Raw genomic sequence first — 18218 nt, forward strand, 5'->3', positions numbered from 1 at the left:
TAGATAGTAACATTTGTTATAAAATGAAAGAAAAACCAATTAAATCTGCCTTATTGTATTTACAAAAGATTGATGTGTGTAAAGTCTAACCGCTTATTTGGGGTTTTTAATCTAAAAGTGCCCTGCAATAACATTCTCTTGTGTTCTGGGAACCAGCTGTAATGGAGAAGCCACTGCCTGCAGAGATGCTGAACTAAATTAAAGTATTGTGTGCTGGTATTCGAGCATCTGCCTCATACGTTAATCTCTGGGAAATGCTTGAAAATACCCTAAAGTAGCAGCCATTTCTTTGTTTAAGTTTGAAAGCTTTTTGTATCTATTCTCATTAATGCTGTAGTGCAGAATATTTGCTGTTCAGTAAATGAATTAAACACAAGCTTCTGCAAACCAAGAACAGATTGCAGTTTCCCCATTGCAGTCTCCATTTTACTTTTGTTGTGTGTAAGGGATTTAAATTTGAGCTCCAGGGACCTAGGTTTTCCTGTACTTCCTTCAACACATGCATTCCCTGTAATGCAGAAGCCAAATAGTTGAACTTACAAGAATACTGCAAAAATTTAAATGTTATGCTGCCTGAATGATTGAGGATGTTTTACCCCACCTTAGTCTTTCTCTTGAGTTCTATTTACACACAGGAGACTCTAAGTGTATGGTTTCTCTGAAAGGTGGCTTCTGAAAATGCTTCATCTTCATCGTAAAGTCTCTCATTTTTCTTTTCCTTTATAACATTTTCATTCATCCAGCTCTGGATCAGAAACAATACCATGTGATTTACAATCGAGTATGACACAAATAGTTGAAGCTGTAAGAGCGGCTTGTAGTAAACAAACAGACTGTAGGCAGTAATATATTTGAATACAGGATTTTTATACATGAATAATCCATGAGTTTATAAAAATCAGTCTGTTTATAGATCATTTAGGAATAGAAGAATGCTTTTATTCATGAAATAACTTATCTTCTCCAGCTTAACAAACACTTCCATGAAATGCAAGAAAAAAAGGGCTGTGACGTACAGATTTGCCAAACTTAGCTGTTGTTATTTCAGAAAATAAAAGTATACATCCATAAGGGCAAGGCCCTGCAAATGGAGAGTGTATCTCTGAGCACACTCCCTTAGATGCTGGTCTCTGCACTAAGCTGCAGGTGAGCATCCTTGAACATCCTCAACATCCTCCTGCAGTTGCAGCTCAGCTGGGTGAAAATATTATTGTTTCCTGCTGCTCCCTTTTCCCTGCCTGGACATTAAACCCCTTTTATAGCTGCTGGAGCAGCTCCTCATGCTCCATTTCTGGCAAAGCAAAGGGATTGGCAAAAGCATGTTATTTGTTTAGGAGGCAATGTACATGAGCATTTCTAGAAGATCTGAAGGGACAATTACAACTGGAGTAAGGGAATGATGTGTGCCCATCACCTGGTTCTGCCTCTGGCCTGATAATTTAAGTGCTGCCATGCCAAGTAAATCATCAGTAAGAGAGTAATAGCAGGATGTGCATCCTGGCACAGACTATAGCTCTGCTTAGAGCTGCCCTTGGAGTGTCTGGGCAATCAGGGCAGAGTGTAGGAAGGCCAACATCTGCTTGTCAGTCTAGCCTGAAAGAATGCAGGTGTTTCAGAAATAATGATTATGACATTGCTGAGCCTTTCATTTCATTGCTTTTCTTCAGCCAAAGGTATCTGTTGAGTTTGAACTACATCATACATACAGTTTATCGCTGTTTTGGAAATCATTTTTATACCTAAGAAACTAATTTCCTTCTTCAAACAGAGTCCATCAACTCCCTTCTCATGTGACCTCTTTTCTGCTCCTGATACAAGTCTCTTCAATGGTTTATAGTAAGGTCTTTATGCCTTTCACCTTAGCTCTCATGTGTTTAGAAACAGTACTTGCAAAGAAGGAGGCTCTGTTAGGATAAATTCATATCTTAGAGTGCTTGCAATTAGAAAGTAGAAACAGTAAAAGGTAGTTTTAAAATGCTTACAAAGAAAACAATTTGAAATGGGAAATCAGAAAAGGACTGTGTAGAGAAAATAATGAAGGGATTAGGAGAGTGTGGTGGTGTTTCAAACTGAGGTTCCTTATATGTATTTAATTAAGAGCCAATAAAGTAGGATTTAAATATACATAAACTAGACACAGTAGAAACTTGTTAATTTGCACTCTAATAATTTGCAGATTTTATAATTTGTGAAAAGAAAACAAAAAATTAAAAATTTCCTTCTGCCTTCCAGCAATGGTTTAAACCAGAGGCAATAGTGAAATAGCCTATTATTAACAGTTTCTTTGGCAAGTATGCTGGAAAGCAGGGGCTGTGCTTGTGACTGTGTTGTAAGGGATTATAGTTACTAATCATAGTTACTGGATCATAGTTACTAATACACCATAAAATGCACTTTATTCTTACTCTTTCAGACAGCAGCCAGTGTAACTCTAAGATTTTCATTGATTTGGAGCTGATCATAAATAAGCACAAGTCAGAAACGCAATGATTTGCAATAACTCTCAGGCATTAAAATCACAAATCAACGCCATAAACACGGAAGCTTTTGAATGTGTGCCCGGAAATTCCTTCTTACTGTTGGAATCTTGTCTTTCAGGAGGTTTTGTCAGCCGTGGAGGGTGGCAGGAGGTGTTGCTGCTGTTGCAGGTCACTGTGCCCGCGGGGCTGGTTCCCAGTATTCACACATCAGTACAGGAGAAGGAACCCAGAACGGTCTGGTTTAGGTTGATGTGGATTTTTCTAAGGTGAATCCTGATAGGCCAGTCCCTGTCCATTATTATTTATTATCAATTAATATAGGTCTGATCTGATTGGCCTCTCACTCGTGCAATCGATCACAATGTGCAGTGATACAGTTTAGGTGTTTTTTCCTTTATACTTATTTACCTAAAGTGTAGGTTGAGTTTGATGTTATTCTGTGTTTAGATGTATTTTACTGATTTTTTCAGCCACTTCTAACTTGTTATATGCAATATTTTCCAGTGAGATTGTTCATATAGAGTCCAGGAAATATTGAACCCTTGAGAAATTCCAAGCGTATTTCATACATTTAATTCATTAATTTTGTAATTAGGCTGAGATGTTAAATGTGGTTTTATTTCTGAAATAACTTTTACTTAAATAAATAGTGGATCAGTGTTCAATTTTTATTACCACTACAGCATTTTAGAATACTTTCCTTTGAATTCCAATTGTGCGAACTGATCTTTATGTGCACTGCACTTGATCCATACTAAACCAGAAAAAACCCAAATAAAATTGCAATATGACAACATCAGATGAAGATATTCCAGTCTGATTTAATCCTGATTTCAATTCCCTGGAAACTGTCTACCCAGTTACATGTAAAAACTTGGAGGGATGGTCCAATGAGTCCAATTTTGCTGTCTGCCAGGTAATTACAGCACTTGGTATCTTCAGCAGGACATTGCCCACACAGAGCTCTGGGCAGAGCAGGACCCATTTTTATTCATTGTTCTTCTGTGGTGCAATTGGTTAATCAAATGTACTTCAGCTTTCCTTTTGCAGCCTGTAGCAAGGTAGAGGATTTGCATTGTGATTCCAATTAAGTTGAAATTAGTATGAACTTCTGTTCAGCAGCTGATGTTTAATGTATGTTAGATTAAATGGCTCTTTGGTAAACTGACTCCAAGGATTGTTATGACATTTCTTGTCTGCATCCTACAATGTGATTGAACTGCAGTAGTACCATGTGATTAACAGAGATAGTTCCATCTTGTGCTGTACCCTGCTGCCACAGGGAACCAACCAGATCAGCTTTTAAGGCAAAACTTGTTTAAGAATAAACAAACAAAGCCCTCAGAACCTAAAACCCTACACAAAATAAAACACACACACAGAAAAAAGTTCCCCCCAGACAATTGGAACATCTGTCCTTACTGTTGCAGTAAGTAGCAAGGATCAGAATAATTTTCAAATGGCAAAGGAAATTATTTCTCTGCTTTATTTCAGACTATATTGTATTTTCATTGAAACAAAGGGTCTCATGGAAATAGCACACATTAGATATGCCGAGAAAATGCTTGCATTGTATCTTATTGGCAAAAACCCCAAACAATAAACATTCAGTATTTGAGCCAGCCAGGTGTTGCAGGGTTTGGCTAAGTCCAAATCCCCCACAAAATGATCTGGTTTTTAGCATTGGTCTTTCGAGGAAATGTCAGTTTCTGCAGAATTGAGGCTGTAGCAAGGAATCAATAGGCCCTGGTGAGTGCAGTGCTCACCTTTCAGAGGGTCTGTATTTCCCAGACATCTCTCTTGTAAGGCTTGTGCCAAGGCTCATTTAAGCAAAAATTGGTTTCCTGTTTTTTTAGGAATATTTTCCCCCTGAATGGAGTGAGATCATTTCATCTTGTCAAGAAGTTTTCTTCTGCTTCTGTTGCAAATGGTCTTGTTTTTTTTTTTCACTATTCCACTTTTGTCCCAAGGTCTGGAGGAAGTCTGTCCAGGATGAGGCAGTAGGAATCTTTGGGCAATGGAGAAATCCCCAAGAAAAGCAATGAATTTACTGCAACAGTCCCTGGCCAAAAGGAGATGAGCAGAAACATTATGCTGGCAGGAATATGCTCAAGGATGTAATTAGCAACAGTGATAAAAGAACAGATATGGAAACATGAAATTAAATGGAGCTAAGTATGCAAACCTGCTCTTGCAGTGGGTCACTCAGTGATTTTTTAAAACAAGTATGAGTGGGCAGTACCACCTTAATTCTTAATTTTATACTCATCTGCTGGTCCTCACAGCAAATACTCTTGCCTCTGTTTTCAAAAATCCCCCATCTGTGAAGACTGGCACTGTTGGCACTGTGAAAGTGTGGGGACTTTGGTGCCCATGGTGTTTGTCTCTCCTGGCAGTTCTGCCTTCAACAGCTGTGTGCGGACTTGTGCCCCAGCTGTCCCTGCTGGGGCACACTGTGACACCTGGGCATCAATTTTCTAAGCTTCCCCCTTAGATGAAGCCAGGTGCCACCTTCATGCTTTAGTTTCAGATCATGGCTGACAAAGCAATTTGTCTTTTATATATTATTCTAGTATAGTTTTTCAGCCACTTTTTTTTTTATTGAAAGTTACAGTTAAGCTTATCTTTGAAAAAACTGCTTTGAATTCCTCATAGTAGTCAAGATGTCTTTCAGCATTTCTTTAACCATTTTTAAATTGATTTTTCCTCACTAGTAAATATCAGTAATTTAAGATTTATGATTTTTTTTCTTCATATAAATGTTTCCCCTAGGATTAAGCTTGAAATAAATTCCTTCAAGTTGCTGCTCACTACTTGCATTCATGGGCAAATTAAACTGCCTGGTTCCTTGTCACTGATTTTTCAAATGTTAGTAATTAAAATTGCAGAAGCATTTTTAATGCCAAAGATTAAACAGATGTCAGTGGATATATTAGGTTTTGACAAAGGTTTGGCAGGTAAAATTTAAAGTAAGAATGGCTGTTCTATATTACTAATTTTTAATTTTAGCTTTGCTGGCCTTTCAAGTGTGCTCAAAAGTAAGATGGGTCATGAAAATGTTTGCCACAGTTTATTCTCACGTATCCCTAAAACAGGAATGTGTGAGATGAGGAACTCTCCATCTGGAGTGATGTGTGTGATGGCTGATATCAAAAGCTGCTCACCCATCCTCAGTGATTACAACCCCCTGAGAGCTGTTCCCCAGTCCATTATATCAGATGAAATGACTCCCTTCCTGCTATGATCTGGCTGCTTTGGTTTCTTGTCTGTACTGACCCTGAAGCTCATTCTTTATGCTGATTAATGTCTTCATATGGTCCTGAAACTCACTGTCCTGCATGTCTGCCCCTGTTTCTCTTATGCTGTTTCCTTGTGAGTGATTTCTCGTAATTACAGCACATTTTTGTGAAGACACATTGCCTGGTCTGTCCTGCCAGACACGGTCCTCAGAGTCTCAGTAGCTGGAGGGCAGCCAGGCAATATTTTGCAGCTGCTTTGTGAAAATCCCAGTGGCTCAGAACTCAGTGAGGTTGGACTCAGACATAACCAGATGTCGAGAATTCTTACTAGGCACATCCTGAGCTTCAAAATGTTCACAAATTCTTGTGAATAATGGTGCATCCTATCTAAAGGGTGCTGCTTTAATATCTGTTCTATCTCCAGTTCAGACTCCCTATCCCATACAAGTTTAGAAGGAAAAAAATTCCTGTAAACCATCTTATACTCAAGTAAATAGAGGACAAGTCTCATCCTGGTGTAAGAATAGAGCTAATTAAAAGCTGGTTTAATGTATTTCTAGCTGCTTGAGGTATTGTCCACATACTGAAGTGTTTGCTCTTTCCATACCCTTCTGTACCAACTGCCATACAAGGGTAGCAAAGTGCTGATCTAATTCCATGACACGTCATGTGGTGGCTTCTCCCCCCCTTGGGGAATTCTCCTAGAAAGTCGAAGCTTGTCTGGAAACTATTTTTTGCTGTTGGAACAGTTTAAAGAAGCAGCCTCCCACCAGTGAGCCGAGCCCGTGGTGCCTAACAGATGCTTGCAGTGCTGCCTCAGAGCTGCATGAATTCACATCTGAGCCTTCTCCTCACAAAGCACATCTGAGTGGGGTCCTTAAGGTGCTTCGTGTCGTTTGCCTTTCCACCTGATTTAGTTCATGTGCCAGTGCTGGGTGTTCTGTGCAGGGATATCCTCCAACCAGCACTCAAGTCTCCAAGGGATCTCTCAGCCAATAGTGTACATGTCTCCTCCCAGGAGCTTTCCAATCTGACTTTTGTGAACAATGCAAAGCAGGTCACCAATGTCTGTTTGATCTAGTGGAAGTGGCAGGTTCCTGAGTTGGAAGGTAGGATGGCTTAGACACTCTCTGGAAGTGGAGAGGTGAAACCTGCTGCATTGTTCTGGAAGATTTTTCAGCTTGGCTCATCTGTTTGTGCTCCTGTTCTTTCTCTCTCTTCTTTCTCAGACTATTGGGTGTTTGCAACGGTGATTTTTTTTTTTTTTTCCTGTTTATAGTAAACCTGAGAGGTGAACCTGTCCTCCACTGGAGCCTGTGGGGTTTTCCACACTGCAATGAAAACAATTGAAAAGGGCATTGTAAGGCACACTACGCTGTAAAAACCATTTGCTTGCTGTTCTCTCAAATTTGTACTTCTCATTGGTGATTAAAATGTTTCTGTTTTGATATCAAAGTTAAACTTAACAAAATCCAATTTTTCTGTGATTTTCCCTTTTCTTTTTCAATATTCCTTACAGTGACCTACAAACACTCACATCCTGTCTTTCATCAAGTGTTCCACTGGCTTGCTGAGCATTGCAGAAGAGCTACAGGAGTGCCTCAGGTGAGTTTTAGTAGCCAGGGAGTGGAGGTTTGCTTGAGGGTCTGGAAAACTGGAAGAGTTGAACTTCATGCTTTTTATTAGAATTTTACTTTCTTGCAAAAAGTAGGATTTTGTTTGTTTTCCTTGCTTGGTGAAGGCAGGTCTCTGAAGTAAATATGATGTGTTTTTTCTGCAGTCAGGATTTGGCTCTAGGAGAAATGAGCTTCTCCCTGTTTTGCTACCACTCTCATCCTGAGGGATCCATGTCTAACCAGGAATGTAAATATCTCTTTGCTTCCCCAGCTTAATTTCTCACAAGTTTGGAAGGTAATTTCTTTCTCATTGAGAATTTAGGATGTTGTGTAATTTCTTAGGTTAAAACAGCATCTGCAACTACAAGAGTCAAAGTTCCTACAGCATTTGGGTTTCTCCTCTTAGTCGATAATAGTCCTATTTTAAGAATCAGTCCTCTGTGCACCCCTGTTGATACTGGGGTGTAAAATGCATTTGATCTCTCTCAAATCAGTGTTTTGCAGTGACCTACATGTGCAGCTGCTCCTTGTGCCTTGTCTGATCCCCGAGTCCATCCATCCTGGCAATGTGTGTTAGTGTGTCACTACTGCTGAGTGACACTTTCCTTTCTCACAGCCTGTGCCACTCCCTATTTATGGCTCATTTTGTCTCATGTTAGCTGTGTATCCTTACCATCACCTTTTCTGCCTTTTTCTCTCTTTCTTTTTTTTCACTTGCTAGTTATGCCTTATCCCAGCTAATTTCATTGCTTATTACTGCTGCTGTATTTATTGATGAATGGCTTGTTTCAGCCCAAGCCACATAATCTGCACTCCTTCCTCTGCTGAGAACTTGAAAAATGTACTTGCAGAAATATTTGAGGATAGGACATTGTGTGCACTTCAGGCCAAATTAGAGACACAAATCTCATCATCCTTAATAGAGCACACGTCTAATGTTTCATACAGCACTGAGGAAATTTATCTCCCTGCCTCTGTTTCTCAATTAGGTCACAAATTATCCCTGATTGTATTATGGTTACTGACACATCAGTGCTGTTTTTTATTTTATCCCACCTTTCTTTTTAACAGCTCTCATGCTCTGTCTTGCAGGTAACCCAATTAATAGTTCTACTGTGTGTAATTCAGTGATAAAATCCTCACTGCCTGCAGTGGGCAGAGGATCAGTCCTCAGTTCTCCCTGTCTTGATGTCCTTTTTCCCCACCTGGTGTCGGAGTGCTGAGTTTCTTGTTTGGCACAGTGGGTGGGGCATGGGCACGTTTGTGGTTTCTGGAAGTGTTGCCAATGCAGTTGTCACATGCTGCTCCTAAATATTGCATTTCTATGGGTTTGGAAAATCAAACCAACCACCTTCTCACAGTCTCCCAAACTGCAGTTCTTTCTGTCAAATCAATGGAAATTTTTGAGATCTTGCTGCTTTATTTTTTGTCATAACCTAATTCCTCATATTATTAAAAAATAATCCACTGCATGTAGCTAGTAGAGCAGTAATACAGTACATGCAGGTACCTCTGCTGCAGACTTAAAAATTTAAATGCTGAAAAATGAGTATTGGTGTTCAAAGAGTAATGCATGTAAAGTCAAGCACTCATGGATAGGAAAGATCAGGATTAAAATTCCCACTTGCAGGCACCTTCTAGGATTTTCAGAAGGATCTAACCAGGTAAAGTATCTAGTTTCTGTAAGAATGTATGAAATATTGCCTAAACCATTGTGTACTCTTGAAAATCCAGTTATTGATCTGTATTTTTTGATATCTGTATACTTTCGAAAGTAACCCTGGTAGATGGGAAGTCTGTATTTAACTGGAACTCAATGAGGTTTAGCAATTAGTGACTTTGTATGAGTACTAAGCACTGTATATGTATGGAAAAAATAATTCTGAAATACTAGTCGCTACCTACTTGTCAGAAAAGTGGGGCTTCCTTGGATGTTTAGGGGATTTCCTTTAGAACACAAAGCTGAAAAAGGTCAATTGGAGTGACTCCAAGTATATAAAGTTTTAAGTTGTTCACAGAAGTGAGGCCATTAATGCAAAACTATCCAACATATGAAGTTCTTAAAACATGAAAAGCAAGTGTGTTTTCCTTTTGAATGATTAATGTAAATCCAATTTTTTTTTTTCAGGTTAAGCATGAATTTTCTTTTTTAGTACTGAGCCAAGTTTTTACTCTTTGAAGATGTCATTAAAAACACCTCAAAGTTCCTCTGCCTCCCAGGATGTTGTTTTCAGGAATTGCTTGAAGGTAAACAGTAATATAACTTGGTGTTATAAGGCGAGTAATTAAGAAATGAGAAGAATTAATGTATTGTCCATGAAATTAGCATTCTGATAATTGTTTGGTTTGTAATTATATTGAATTTAATCTGACAATAATACTGAGAAACTGTAGGTTTTAAACCCACCCTTTGTCTGGGGGAAAGCTTTAATTTGTTTGACACGATTCATTTGCATCTATGCTTTTCTAAGTTTTTTTTTTGCTAAACCTTGAATGAGCTATTTATACAACCAGATACATTAACCCAGAGCATAATTCCATTTCAAAAGGAAAAATGGAGGGCAAAATTGAATGTGCACTGTTCCTAAGTTAATGGTTGTACAATGTGCCTAAGTGCTTTGTTATTGTAGTCTCACCGACACGTGAGCTGCTCAGAATTCTTTGGAATGTAGGTCACTTCTGAGGTGTGAAAGGTGATAACCACTCTCCATGTTTTACTACTGATGGACCTCTCAAATGAAATATATGTGCTGACATCTCCGTGTTTTGAAGATTTAAAGACCTCAAATATGGAGAAAAACAGACTGACCTTGAAACTCCTGTGTCAAAATTCCCTTTTTTTAGCACTATTGCTTCGCCCAATAAATTAACTTGCGGAAAATCCTATAAGGGAAGATAGTATTCCTTGTGTTATAAATGTAAGTCTCGTGCCAGATAATTCCTAGTGAAATGTGTTATTGAGGTGACTCCTCTGTTCCAAGGAACAACTTCTGATGAGTGTGAAGGAGAAGAACTTCAGCCTTAATGTTATATATATTTTCCATCTATCAGAAGTATTTCTGATTCTCAATTGTTGCTGAAATTAAGATTCTGACCAACTTGCATTGAAATTTATGGTATTTAGGAAAAGAAACGCTTTTAGCAATTTGACAAGTATAATTTTCCCTAGAATGTTTTACAGTCATCAGAATGTCGGGAATTTGTTGAACTTAAATAAATGCAAGCACATACTAAAGTTTTCTCTGGTAACTTAAGAAGACAGCTTTGTAGTGTTTTGCTCACCTTGTTCTTTTACTTTTATGCAAGTTCTGACAGCAGTAGATGCTGAGGTATTCCAGCAGCAGGGGTCTAGAGGAGCATGGGATTAGGCTCATTTAATGATTTCAAACAATTGTCCTCCATGGTTTATGTAGTTGCACCTATTTTTCCATTACTGCATATTGGTTATTTGTGCAAAGAGAAACATGCCAGTAGAAAATGTTACACAAATCTGGACCAAAATAACCTGAATAGAGTGAAGGAGGGACTTGAAGCTCTTGGTCCTGTTTAGACCAAATCTAAGTTGGACTTTGTGCTGAAATTAATATTGTAATGACAAAATCTGGGCAGGACCTGAGGTTTTCCTTTCAAAATTTATGAACTACAGAAAAATCTTGACCAGCTTTTCATGCTAGTCAGAACAAAACAAGGACAAGTAGAAAAAGAGCAGAGTTTTTTGTTGCTTGCATTTAAAGCTTCCTTTATAAGATGTTGCCAACAAATTAACATATTTGATAACAAATAAGCTGAAAAGGTTGATTGATTTGCCTGGAAAGAGGGGCTGTAATCTTCAGAAGTCGCCTGTCCTGGAAACCAAGATTTCAATCCTTTTATTTCTGGATGTTCTTCCCCCTTAGTAAACTGCAGGAAGTTATCATTTTCAGAACAAATTCACAATTTAAAACTGAAATTACACTGTTTCTGCTGCAAAACGTCATAATTTTTCATAAAGAATTCACTGCTACTTAAATTAATATAGTGATATCCATAAACATTAAGGTAATACTGCTTGGTTATAGAAAGCAGATGAATCAATCCCCTCAGTGGGAAACACAAAGGGAAAATGCTTTAATACTGTAGGTGAATTATGAGTGTTTTTACTAGTCCTGTGAAGTGTGATATGTCTCCCCATATATATATTATGTATAAAATGTCATTTTTCCTGTATGCAGTTTGGTTTGGGTAAAGGCTGTTTTCCCACTAATGGCATTTTGAATCATCTTTGTTTTCTAGAATCTCCTAAAAATCAGCTGATTTTTGGTAGTTGCTGTTTACAATAATGGTAAAAACATCTGAAAGTGGTTGACAGAAGGTGGAACAGATCCCACTGGATTTTGCTACATAGTTCAAAAAAGCCTTACTGTAATTCTGGCCTCTTGTGTAGTGGATGTGTAACATAACAGGACAAAAAACCACCAATTTTTTTGTCAAAAGTTTTTTTAAAAATCTTGTTGCGTGAAGCAGGAATGAGTGTGACGGATACTGTGGGTAACAGCCAACATTGTTTGCACAATGAAGCTTTTTATACAGAAAAATTTATAGTTCTGTTGATCCAGCTCATTGCATCTCTTTTTCCATACAAAACTAACGTTTGAGTTCAAACGTTCACTCTGATGTCAAGGTCTGATATTTTCACTTCTCCTTTTCTCCTAATTTTATTGATTTTTCTAGGCTAAGCATTCCATAGATTAGTTATAGTAAGAAGGCATATTGTGGAATGTGATATAATTGGCAACTGATTGTTGATGTAGGAGATTTATGTTGGCCTTATAGTAATAGTTTCTTATAATTGGAAACATATGTGATTTTTAGTGTCTAGACTTGGGAACTTTCCCAGGAAGGAGTTCCAGGTGGTTATCTAAGCATAATAGGCCAAATGGCTACTTAAAGGCTGCAGGCAGACATGGGAAATATGTAGATGTTGCTAGCAAATGTAATTATTTCATAATTTGCATTTTATAAATTGCAACATATCAATTTACTTCTAATGGTTTGACCAGCTGATTTGTTTTGTAAATTCATGTTAAAATGAAATTTGCTTTCTCATTGAAATAGTGTAAAATACAGAGCTTAGAAATTCTTGATATATCTGGATGACAAAAAGCCTTTATCTATATCATGTGCCTAAGTTAGTTGTGTTGAGATATGAATGTTTAGCTTGAAATAGCAAATAGTTACGTTTATAGAATGAATTCTGTGAAATTTGCTTTGGTGTAGTTAATTCACCTGGCACCTTGAGTTTTGTCTTTGTTTGCCAGTAGTCTGATTTCTGGAAGGACCTCAGAAAGGAAACATGTCTGGAAGTTGTTCAGCCTACTAAAACATGTGGTGATTTGATATTTCCCTGATCCCAGTTTGCCTTGAACACGCTCTGCACGTTAAAACATCCCCGGAGAAGGAAAGCGCAGTTGGCTATCCCGGCATGAATACTCTGCAAATATTGTTCTGGGACCTGCACAGCCTGTGACTCACAATGAATATTTCCAGCTCTAGTTCTGACTGCACAATAGGAAATGGAAAAGAAAATAAGTGATTTGCTGGGGCCTAACGCTGGATGAGTTGATCATTGTGGCTTGCACAGAGAACATGGAAGAGCTGCACTAGAAGATGTGAAAAGTCCTCTCAATTCAGTTTCCATGTGCCAGATGGTTGTTCCTTGTTGTATTTTTTTTAATCCTACCTGTTAAGATAGCAAAGAACGACATACGTTATCTGGCTCTGCAGCCAAGTGTGTGGTCCAAATTATTTTCACAGAATGCCTGACAAAGTCTGCTTGCTTGTCTGCCTGCCTCAATCATTTTTCTCAACTAATGAGAAAAATCTGCCAAGCATTGTTGGGCTAAGGCACTAATTATTCTCAAACAAATGTTTCAATTTTGCACAAGTTAGGAAGTGTCTCTGTTTTAAATGATTACATGCCAAGATGCCAGACTAGTTAAACCAGTTTCGTTCATCAATATGTCTGGAAGTCCCAGAGGACCAAAGAGATGAAATCATTAAAAGCAAATGGGTCTGCAGTCTTAGGTGCTCTTTTAGGAAATATTGCTGCAATACTTCTTTTTGTGTATGTTCATTTTTAATGAGAAATAGTAGGACTATTTTCCTTCTGGAAATGTTGTTTCTTGTGATATTCCTGCATTGCTCCTCACATTCTCTTGGTTTTGGCACTGAATTAAAGGAAAATTTGTGACTAGTCACGCAAGACTGGCCCCTGTAATCCTTTCTCAGATTTTGTAGCCTGCTCATCATCACCCTATTTGAGCATTAAGGAAGTTGGTCTCTGATAGTGACAACATTGGAAAGTATCTCATCATGAAACTTCCAGTTGAATTTGGCAGTTGGAAGAAGCTCGAGCAATTTAAAGGAAGTTTACAGCTCGTATTCCAAGCAATGGTGCTACCCTTGGGCCTGAACTCCATGATTCCCTACTCAGAAGCAGCTGTGAGCTTCCAGAAGAGCATTGTCCCACCTCTGGACAAGACATGCTTAGGTCACATCTACTTGTGACCAGGTTCAAGGTTCTGATGGTTTGGTGTGTCACTAGGGAGGTGTGTGCCTCTGAGCAGCCGTACCTTTGCTGATATGCTACACTTTTGCCATCTGCCTTTCCCACTGTTTGTCCTCATCCCAAAATTGCTCTAAAAGAAGCAGATAGATTGCCAGGTTTAGGGGGCTCTGCTGGGTCTGCCTGTGTATAACCAACAAAAATCAGATTTTCCAAGAACCGCCTTTCTGTCTTTAAGTAGGGAGCTGCATATTTTCAGAGAAAAATCTATTTTAAAGATCAAAAGAAATTCAATAACTGATTTCATAGGGGTAATTGAAGAGGTTTACTTATGAGCTGGCTCTGCAGTTTGATTCATAGTTGCATGTTTGTTTGAAATTGCTGGATTAATTTGATTTTAAAGCACATATTAAGAGTGAGGGAAAAATTAAAGGATTAAACCACCAGAAAGACAGCAGAACTTGGAGCATTTCATGACTTGATTATTTTCCAGCAGCCACCTGTGCCAAGGAAGAAAATGTGCCTAAATATTATGGTATTTGTATCTCCTCAAACAGTTACTCATAAAGGAATAAATGGGCAGTAATAACGTGTATTTCACTAATGGTTTATGTATTTTGTTTTTAACACACCCCCTTCTTATTTTGGGGGAAAATATGAAACCTGGTGCCTGGGTACTTTCTACCATTAATTGCTTATTGCCCTTATCTGTACCCACTAGCTTAATTGCAATCTGTCTGCTTGGTGGGTGATGTGTGCTTTTTCCCATAAATTTTGAGAAATTATTTGTAAAGGGAGATGTACTACATGGGAAAACCTCCTTAGTTTGAAGAGCTGGCCGTGGGCAGTGCTGGCAGCTCCTGGAAAGAGCTGTGTGGCAGGAGTACATGCCGATGGATGACCTCAAGCAAAGGCATTGCAAATAAAACTTCTCAGGTACAATGCAGGGCAACAAAAGATGAATGAGCTGTGAATCCCAGGGTGTTCCTCAAAGTTCAATCCACAGTCAACTCCCAGGCAGCAAAGGTTTTAAGATAATGGTGTTACATATTTTGAAATTTTTTCCAATTCCCATTTTACTGTTCTTTTCTCGATTGGCATTCAGTGCACTGTTATTTGCTAGATAATGATCTCTTCTAATTTTGAGGTGCTGACTGTCCTTGGTAAGACCTAAATCTTACCTGTAACGTCAATCACTTTGTTTTAATCAGGAAATACACATTCAAGGCATACTTTTGATAGGCCTTCTTTGCTTTTTTGACTTGTGAATGTCTCTGCTGAGAGCTGGAGCAAAAGGGAGGATCTGAATTTGGTTTAGTTGGGATCTATGCTCCAAGACCAGTAAGGACCTGGTGGCAGAGAGAATACCAGGATACCCAGTCATGCCAGGATGGGCAACAAGTCCAGTATCCTCCTAATGATGCCATACCTTTGTAGGTGTATGACCTTCCCAGGTAGCTCTCCTTCAGTTTTAAGGATGTTTTGCGCATAAAAGAACTTCCAAGTGTTTTTGGCATAGCAGGGGATCCCATGTCATACACCAGTTTCATCATATTCATTCTTGAAAGGCATTTTATGCATCTTCACTTAATTTGTAGGAAGTGACAAAGACACAAAAGAGGAAACTAAATGTTAACGTAGTGGTTTCTTGTAATGTGTTATTTTTCATAAGCTAAAGTGGAATACTCTGAAATCAGCTTACACTGCAAATTAAATGCAAGGAACCCCTTATATTGCCTTATAAGCAAAAGAGATTTTCTGTGCCTGGTTGCACTGTCATTGACACTTTGGCATATTTAGGCTAATTCCAAGTGCTACTCCTTGTATGTACCACTAATACTTCTCTTTTCATAAAACTGTCCTAATTTACTTGATTCTCCTTTTTTTGTGTGTGTAAAACTGAAATTTGAGCACAAGTTCAGCTGCATGTTTTTATACTATATAAACCTTTTTACATTGAAATTCTTTAGTTTGATGAACAACCACAGTTTCTTCAACTGAAAAGCTGTACTTTCCATCCAAGAGCACTTCCTATTTTGTCTATCTGCATGTGCTAGCTTGCAGAAGTGCAATTGAAATCTAGTGGGAGTAGCATTCCATTGTAGCTACACAAGTGTTGCATTGTTTTAAATAGAGAAAATTTTGTTGTGTAAACCCCATGCTCCTCTTTCCCACGATTTGTTGTTACAGTTGTACTTAGTTCAGTAGAAGCTTAATGTACTTAATTTTCTCTTTTTTGAAATAATAATTTCTTTGGAATTACAACTCCACCAAGTTAAGAATGTTAAAATATGAACAGTTGAAATAATTTGGAGGGGGGTTGAAAGTCTGTAACTTGTTCCTTCAGTTTGAAGGCTGTTGAATTGCTCTCTCAGCAGCTTGGTAGTTTCTCCCATTTGCACCTATTATGTAACCATCAACAAATTTCAACTGTTGAACTGATTTAATGTGGCTAATCATTTATACCTGACCTTTTGCTTTTCTTTTTTTCTTATACGCAACCTAAAGGATGTCCTGATTGAAAATAAGGGGCTGGGCCTTGGATTTGTTTTATTCTGAGCAGGAAATGTATCAGCACTGTTCGAGAAACCAGTAAATTGTTCTTTCCATGGTGCTTGGGAGGGTGATGAAGTGTCTTCTCAGGGGTCTCGCTCTTCAGTTATTTCTCAGCACATCGCCAACGACTGAGTGTTGCATCAAGTAATTTTCCTATGAGAGAGGGAGCATTCTCTTACACAGGTTAGCCATAAACTCACCCTAAGGGGCTGGAGCACAATGGAAGTGGGATTTAAGTTGTCAGGTACATGATTGCACATCATCCTAATCACATTCCTTGTGATGGAAAAGAGGGGAGACGCGGATGAGAGTCACTGTTCCGGAGAGACACCAGCACTGTGCAAGCAGCAGGGATAATTCTCCCTGTTCCCTGGAATATTGGTGCTGCTGCTGTTGTGCTTGGCAGGAAAGCATTCAGCCTAAAAGGTTGTAAAGTTTATAGCTCTTCACACTGTGTCGCTGTGTTACCTAACCCAGTAGGGTACAGCTATGGAAAGTGTTTTCTTGAAAATCTTGTCAATACCTTTTGTAATTTCAGGATTGATTGAACTGCAAACATGAGCTGTGTGTTTTAAGACAACACTCTTGTCTTGCAAATTTACAGTGTGGAACTAAATTTGCAGCTTGCTGTAGGTGCTCCATTCTTCTTCAGCAGTGGTCCTCCCTGTTTCTTCAGTCGGAATCCTCTGTGCCCCAGCCTAAAAAAGGAGTCAGTGATGCACAGGGGTTCAGCTGAGAGTGGATTTGGTTGCACTATATAATTGAGCAGAGGAGTGACAGAGGTTTTAAATTATGGAGTTGATTTTAAGAGTTGACACTGGCATTAAATGTTCTATATTTGGAGCTCCTGCTTTAGTGGCTAAAATGGACATTTATAGATAGAAAATGTGATCTGAATTCCCCTTGTGGGCTTGGCAGATAGGTTTGAGAGTGATTTCATTTTTTTGTGTGTAATTTTCTTTTGGCAAGAATGAGAGCAGAGGGTGGTGGAAAGGTCAATTTGTCTGTGTTTATAAGTGCTGACAGGTTTTTTGAGATTTAATTTTAATTCAGCTTGTTTAAAAATTGCACAGTGTTTTAAACTACGCTGTTGCCAGATTTTGTGTTAACTTGTATTTGTATAGCATCAATTTTGTGACAAAAATTGGCTTTATTGATACCCAGTGTGTTACAGTTAGCCAATAGCTCTAGTTAAATCTGAGCTTTCAAAAGTTCAATCTGTATTTTTTAAAGCTATGCATTCTGTGGGTTTTTTGTGTTGTAATAGCTAGCTTATGCTTTTAGCAATTAACCCAGTTGGTAAGGTAACTACCCAGTTAGTAGGGTTTTTTTTGTGAGTTTGATATTTAATGATAGTTTAAAAATTTGGGGGTTTCAGGTATTTGGAAAAGAGCTGCTTTCAAGGTGGGAAAAGTCATTGTAAAAGTTCTGGTTATTTCCAAATAAGATCAAATTTGCATGATTAGGAAAAAAAAAAGGCAAAATAAATTATTCATAGCAGCCTATACTTGAGTAGCTTTAGCCTCAAATCTTTGCTTGTACCTTCCTTTCTGAAGTAGCACCCCTCACTTGATCATGAACTGATCTAAACCAAAAATTTGGATTAAAAACAGTGCCAGTAGTACTGAATGGTTACACTGCAGGAATCATAGCCAGATAAAATTTGGAATTTCTGAAAGGGGGGGGCTAGCTTCTTAATCTTAAACATCTCTGGAAAAATTGCAGCCCTGATCTCCACAGGGAAGGAGGGGAAAAACATTGATTCAGAAAACATGTGCTGCAC

The 18218-nt window shown here is 38.4% G+C and overlaps 1 long non-coding RNA gene across 1 annotated transcript; it reads left to right on the forward strand.

Annotated features, from left to right (window-relative positions):
- Positions 1 to 7005: 7005 nt before the first annotated feature.
- On the forward strand, positions 7006 to 15578 carry LOC116450718. The gene is made up of 3 exons (XR_004242928.1): positions 7006 to 7154; positions 7239 to 7324; positions 9464 to 15578. It is a non-coding gene; the product is annotated as an uncharacterized LOC116450718 (long non-coding RNA).
- The last annotated feature ends 2640 nt before the right edge of the window (positions 15579 to 18218 follow it).

Source organism: Corvus moneduloides, chromosome 13 (genome assembly GCF_009650955.1).
Source record: "Corvus moneduloides isolate bCorMon1 chromosome 13, bCorMon1.pri, whole genome shotgun sequence".
NCBI lineage: Eukaryota > Metazoa > Chordata > Aves > Passeriformes > Corvidae > Corvus > Corvus moneduloides.